This window comes from Pinus tabuliformis, chromosome 5_1 (assembly GCF_031772625.1).
Source record: "Pinus tabuliformis cultivar Carrire ecotype Pingquan chromosome 5_1, CPIR1, whole genome shotgun sequence".
Classification (NCBI taxonomy): Eukaryota; Viridiplantae; Streptophyta; class Pinopsida; order Pinales; family Pinaceae; genus Pinus; species Pinus tabuliformis.
The window spans coordinates 992,064,932-992,072,513 of NC_142305.1; the positions used below are offsets into that span (position 1 = coordinate 992,064,932).

General features: G+C 39.9%; 1 pseudogene; it reads left to right on the top strand.

The window, feature by feature from the left end:
• The first annotated feature begins 1,880 nt into the window (after positions 1–1,880).
• LOC149168045 (sucrose synthase 2 pseudogene) lies at positions 1,881–2,276 on the top strand (annotated as a pseudogene).
• The last annotated feature ends 5,306 nt before the right edge of the window (positions 2,277–7,582 follow it).

Genomic DNA, 7,582 nt, shown 5'->3' on the forward strand with positions numbered 1-7,582 from the left:
GGAATCCATTGGTTATGCCTGCAAGCATCCATGCTCCCATTCCTCACCCTTTTCCATCATCTTTTCCACCTCATTGTGCTTCTTCATTGTGCTTCTACAGGAAGTTCCTATAGAAATTGTAGGAAGCTAGAAATGGATTTCAAAAAGGTGGTTTTGCGAACATGGTAGCTTCCTCAAGGGTTCAGAAGTCCTCCTACACTTTTCAAACTCCTCCTCCATCATCTCCATGCCTGCATCACAACCCAAGCTCAGTTTTTCTTACCATGCAACAAAACTGCAAAATGCCTTGAAGCAAAAATACCTAGAACATAATTTGTTTCTTCCATAACTTGAAAACCATGCATCCATTTGAAAAACCATTTTACGGGGAATTGTACAAGGGTGATGGCAACACGCCTGAGCAGGTTCAGCCAATTCCGGTGCACGGTTTCCAAGAAATTAGCCTCCATCACTATCAGCCATTTTTGCATTTTCTCCATATCCGTTCATCCATTTCAAAACCTGTTTCATGGGGAGATGCACATGGGTGATAGTAGCCTACCCAAGCAGTTTTAGCCAATTCCGATGCATGGTTTCCGAGAAATTGATCTCTGAAATCTTCAGCCATTTTCCATTTTTCTCGAAATCTGTGCATCCATTGATCACTATTTTTCTATGGGAGGTGCATCATGATGATAGGAACATGCTCAACAATTTTCAGATCGATCCGGTTTACCATTTCGGAGCAATGGCGAAAACAAGTTCTGGTCTGGTGAAAATTCAGCAGCAGCAGCTTGAAGGTGCAGATTTGAACGTGGAAATAAATGCGTGCAGCTTAGATCTGGTCAGAGGACACCTGCACAAGGAAAAACAACCAAAAATCATCAGCCAGGCCCTCATGCAACCAAAGGATCCAAGCATGCAGCAGCAGAATATGAGCATGCAACAGCAAAAAACACTTCACAGCAGCCATTTGACTTCAGGTACATGACTAAAACGTGTTCCTCTATTGCATGAATCTAATTAAAGAAATGCATGAATGAATGGAATGGTGAAATTAAGCCACGAATATAGCAAGGTTAACTTGACATCCAATTCTCTAGCGCTCAAGGAAAAATCACGCAGCATACGTGTATGGTCATTCATGAGAAATTTGAAAAACACAGTTAGTGGTAGATCTGTTGAACTCCAGTGCACAGGACGTCAAATAATTAATAGATAGAGGAGAACATACAGTTTATAACGTCACTGTATTTCAAATGAAGACAGCACACGTTTTTTCCACCTCACCACAAATCACGCAGTAATTAAAGGAATGCTCGGCTGAAGACTCACGTTAACTGTTGTTCATTTACACTTGCAAACCTCTTTGGTTGAATCCTCTGCCTCTGAATTCTATTAAACTGATGTCCTTCGACAAGTTTTTCGGCTTGTTCAAAATTCTCCCGCATACCAAGATCGTTTAGAGGCGCAGGAGCACTCTGCAGGCATTTCTATAGGAAGCTGCGCTACAGGAGACCCAACATACAATGAAGCTTGGACTGTTCACATCGAGGGTGGAAATTCTCAATTAGGTAGGCCTGAACACAACTTTCCCATGCAAATAATTCAAAAGGTGGTGAATTCGATGTGTTGAGGGGGTAGGAAAAATGTGAATGCAAGTCTGTCTATGAATTCAAAAGTCGTTTTCTTATTGCTGCCTGGAATTGTCTTCAATGCAACATAGCCCATGCTTTGGAGAAGACCAAATATTTAGATTCAGACATATACTGAAAAATATGAAGAAAAATACCATTTCTCTTGCCAGTTTACTGCAAATCTAATTGCAATGAATCGTACAGATTTTATTATCACTAGCACATATCAAGAGATTGTTGGGAGCAAGGATACTGTTGGCCAGTATGATAGGAACTACTTTCACCCTTGCTGGTCTTTATCGTGTGGTTCATGGAATTGATGTTTTTGATCCCAAGTTCAACATTGTTTCTCTTGGAGCAGACATGCAAAGTTATTTCCCTTATACAGGGAAGCAACATCGTCTTACTGCTTTACATGGTTCAATTGAAAAACTCTTGTTCAATCCCGAACAGACAATTGAACACATGTGTATTTTGAATGACCATAAAAAGCCCATTATCTTTTCTATGGCAAGACTCAATAGAGTGAAAAACATGACAGGACTGGTTGAATGGTTTGCAAAGAAAAAAACACTTGAGGAATACTGTCCTCCACATTCTGGGGAGGAAACCATATACACGATTCCCATTCTGGTCAGTGCAAGCCAGAACAGAGCGTGAGGAAGCAAGATATTGAGGCAGAGAAGAAAACTAAGGGTAAGGAAGCTAAGGGAAAGAAAACCTAGGGTAAAGCATCACAGTGAAACCATCACAAGGAAAGCAAGAGGAAGAGAAAGAAAGAAAAAGAAGGAAGAAACAGAGTGGAAAAGGAGAAATGGGCCAAATTGCTAAGCCTAAAACTGTGGGAGGAACAATGGCACAAACACCTCGGAAAAAAGATTGCAGACCCAGGCAGAAAAGACTAAAAAATGCCAAACAAGTAAAGGCGCACCCAAGGTAACCACAACAAAATCAAAAGAGAAGGCACCCTCAGCCAAGCAGGCCAAAACAGTGAAGGCTGTTTCTACAGGAAGACAGAAAATAGCCACTACATGACTTTCTACAGGAAGTTTGGGGAAAGGGCAGCAGAAAGGGAAATTGGCCGAGATTTTAGCTAGGGAGGCAGCACCTGTGCTGGCCACCCTAAGCACATCCATCCCCTCCATGAACACTCATTTTCTTTTAGGGTTCAGACACAATTTAGTCATGGTTAAACCTTCTACAGGAAGCTACAGGACTTTCTACAGGAAGCTACAGGACTTTCTACAGGAAGTTCTGTATTTTTACCAGAAACATCCTGTAGAAGCCTTTGGGTAGGCCAGAATCAATTATGGAGAGGGATTTGAAGCTTGAAGTCTGTTGAGGAGGCATGAAGCCACTCTTTTCTTCCATCCTCCACTAGTTTCATCTCCTTTCACCACCATTGCCGCCATCAGATTGAATATACTTGCACAATCATACCAAAGCTGAGAATTCTCTAGGAAAAGGAGCAAGTAGTGGGAAGAAGCAAAGAGAAAAGCATGGTTTCATGATAGAGAAGAGACATCACTTCAGAAGCTTGGCATGACAGGGAGGCCACCAGGGCCATCAAAGTTGAGGAGATAGATTGGTTGCTCAGAGGATGAGCAACACTTTCAGTAGGGGGGTGACGATGAGCCCCAAAAATGGATAATTATTTGGGCTCATTCAACCTCCTAATTCAACTTAATCCACCATTCTCATTATTTTATTGCATGTTTTTTATTATATTTATGCTAATAGAGTGAATTGGGTTAGTCATTATGCCAACAAGTCTAATGTGTGCTTTGTGTAGCCTTTTTGGTCAATTTGGAGACAAAGTCAATGCTTGAAATGAGCACTTGGCAGCCAAATTCGTGGAGAGTATTTTTAGGAAGGTATTCCCTTCATTTATGGGCCCTTACCTCGAATTCGCCACCATCAGCTCAGAGTTCAAGGGCCACCAAATCAATTAGCACAAGGGCAGCCAAGCAAGTCAAGTATGACTGTTGTTAACTACAAGTTTTGGGCAACCGAGTCCATAAAGTTTATGAAGACTGTTGGGGTCCTCAATTTGTATAAATAAGAGGGCTTAGGGCCTCATTTCAGTTAGTCATTTTTGTTAGCTAGTGGATAGTCATTTTTGTAGCCAATGGTTAGTCATTTTGTAGGCAGAAGTTAGCTAGTTTGTATTTCGATTTTTAGGCAATAGATTAGCATTGCTTTCAGTTCATTTTCAAGTTCTCCTTGTGGACAGTTTTGATGTAACTCTTCTTTTCTTGCTCAATAAAGATGAATCCAGCTTTGCACCAGCTCTAAATCTCTCTTAGGAGGCTATAGCTCTTGGGTTTGGGCCCATCTCAAGCACCCAATACCTCCTTTGATTATCTTTATGTGTTTTTGCTGCATTCTTAGAATAAAATCCGCTATTTAGATTTAAATGTTGTGTTGTTATTTAAGTTGCTCTTGCTGATTAAAAAGGTTCTTCATGTTCAGATTTACTTGATTGGTTAATCACAGGGAATATATTCAGAAAAAGGCTACCAAGTACTTTTGATCTCACCTCCCCCTCAGTGGAATCATGAGTTGGGACCAATGTGACTTTGCTACCAACAAAAATATTGTCTTTTTGCTTCACCATGCAATTAGTAGTGTTGGATTTTTAATTGTCAAACTGATATCAGTTTTGATTGCATGCTTCAGTTTATGATTGCTTAGTTGCATAGTTATTTCACGTATTTCATTTCAAATAAACTTCTGTTCATTTCCCTTTGCTGTTAGGTCAGATTAGAGTGAAGTAACTAGGTCATAGGTTTTATAAGTGTTTGTTTGTTCAGTTTGAAAAATCGCTTGCAGAGTACCTGTTATCCTTCCTTACCTGCCCATACTCCATCCAACCTACCTGATTCACCCTTCACTTAGAACTCTTACCTTACATTTGCCTCATTCGCTTACTTTGCCATGATTCTCATCTTCTTGTGCAACATCGTTTCATCCCTCCTTGAACAAATCTCACCATCTACGCCACTCCTCAACTCCATCCTCCAAGACTTGAACTCCCCTACACCCCTATTTCACCTCCATACTCATTCCTCCACCTTTTTCCCTCCATCCATGCTTCAAAACCCCATTTATGAACATATTGTAGAAAAATTACAGAACATCCTGTAGAAATCCTAGAACATTCTGTAGAACCCCTGCAGACTTCCTGTAGAAGCTCATAAACGTGGTTTCTTGGCAGCCAAACTTTGTGAAACTCTCTGTAAGGGTGTTAGGGACTCCTTAGACCCTCTTTGAACCTTCCGGACCTCTTCCAAGCATTTCTCCTCCTTGATCCACCTCTGCACAGTAAAAAGCCAGTTAAAAGCACATGCATGATAATTCTAATAACTTAAATACAAAAAGATGTTTTCTTTAGGTAGAGGAAGTCTAGACACATGTATCTTACCTTCATAGAAGTAATGGAATCTCTTTCAGTAGTTTGCATTCTCGTCGTTGCATCAGTAGGACTAGCTGGTAGAATTAGGGTTTTGCTAGGGTTTGCGTTTCTTTTTGGCTTTCAGTTTCTTTCCGCAAGTAGATTAGCTTCCTTTGAGTTAGCTTTCATCCATCAGTTAAAAAGCTTCTTCTAAGAGCTCATAGAAGTTGGCTTAAGCCCCTAGCGGACTTGTGCCAACTGACCAAGTGACAGCTGCGGCAAGAGCTAGTACTTGTGCATACAGCACCGTCGCTTCCAAGTTTGTTACGAACTACCGGGTTGATAAAATTAAAGAAGGGAGTTCCAGGAGTTGTAGTATTATTGCTACAATACTGGAGCCCACCAGATACCCAAAGTACATCCTGAACTTAGATCATTCGACCTAAATACATCTTGAATTTCACTATACCTAATCCTCTAATATCCTTCTAACTCTTATCGATCACCACCATGTGTAACTTCGAGTCCCATTCAGCTAGAGTCTCGATCACATCCTATGATCATGTCGTATGATTCGACGTGCCATTGTCCATGTACCATGCATCCTCGTCGATGGAACGCTTAGTGAAATGAGATATCAGTGCAAAATCCTCACTCTCCAATATTTTGGAGAGGTCATATATCTCAGTAGAAGTTGTGAAACCTGTAACCTGCTTCACTTTCTTCTTCTCATCATATCCCTACTTCTTCTTTAGACACTAAATCGAATAATGACCATACTTGCCGCAATTAAAACATTTAATCTTACTCAAGTAATTTTGTTTTCCCTTCATCTTTGCTGTAAGTGCCATGTCATCACCATATTTATTCTTCTTCGGATGAAGATCCTCATCTCATAGCTCTTTCTTAATGAATTCATCCCATATCCTAGTCCAGTCTCGTAGCTTCTCTCTCGCAATGATCCCTTTAATGAACAACTTCCATTATGGAGTGAACCCATTCAAAGTGATCCTCACCATCTTAGTATCTGTAATAATAACACCAATGTCAACAAGCTCATCTTGAATGTAAGACAATCTCATCAGATACGAAATCACCCCTTCATCCTCTATCATATTAGTGGCGTTCAATTTATCTTGTAATACCAACTACCAATTTTTGTTCTAATTATGGAAAACATCCCAAAGAGCTTTCCACATATCATTGGCAGTTTTCTTCCCATAGGGATGAGGTATCAAAGGATATTTGACATCATCTAGAATGATTAACTTGGCCCTCATATCCATCTCTTTTTACACTTCTAGCTCCTTACAGTGAGCCAGCTCCTTGATCTCTTTCTCGGAAAAGTCCCAAATCTTGCTCACCGCCAGAAAAAACTTGAGCCTTTCCATCCAAGGACTATAATTGGACTACCCTTCCAACCTATCCTCAAATTGAAGAGAAACAAACATCTTTAACATTTTTGTGAGCCCTTCAATAACAATGTGACCAACTGCCTCTTAAGTTGTACTCGTTGTACACACTCCGATTCAATGGCCCTTCAAAGTAGCTCTGTTACCATGTTGTTTTTAGATGGAATTATAGAATCTAGGTTAGGGTCTTAGAATCTATGACACTACAAATCAAAATTCCACAACAAACTTCTTTGCATAGCAGAATATAAATAATAGTAACTCAACACATGATTAAAATATCCAACTTTTTGCAATTTTTAACAACCTAACTTTGTTATATTAACAATTTGTAATAAAATTGTCTAGGGCTCCTGTACTAGGGATAATGTCCTCATACATCCACTAATACAAGAGTGAAAACTAGGTAGTTTTGTCAACAACTATGACAACCAAACTACCATGAACAAGATACATTGACCATTTAGCTGATGTAGTCGACAACCGCAACCACCTTGATCGTACCCTGAACACACTTGTTGGTCCTTCTATTCGCAATATGAAACACTACCTCTATCCATGGTACTTCTCCTTTATGTCACTAAACAAAACTTCCTAATCCTCCCTCTAGCTGATCATTCATCCATCAATGAATCAACACATAGGGACTCCTATTTATTTGTTCAAAAATTTGTTTGTAAACAACTCTAGAATACCCACTACTACTCCTAAACTCCTTCAGGACTTCATCCCTCTATTGTCTTCCTGCACTGTTCCAACAAAGACAAACTTTGGGTCTGAGTGCTACCACTATCACCGTAAGATGTCCCTCTCTTCAATGAACTTGGGCTAGTCAAATTGCTCCCTTTGACCTCCTTCTTTTTTCCTTCACAAATTAATTATTGTTGGGCGCAACCCAACTTAGGCTAGTTTTTGGCAAAGACTTTGAGTTTTGTGGAGCAGAGTGCGCAAAATATTAGTTTTAATATACATGCAGTATAAGGGCTTTAGGATAGGGAAAGCCCCTTATTTTTGTAGTAATGTAAAAGATCAATGAGTTTTGGGACCATAATTGCTTGTATTAGGGAATCCATGGTATTTGGACCATGGTATTGTAACAATGTAAGGATTGATGTAATAGTATATATAGGGTCAAATAATAAGAAAAATGAACCAGTTAT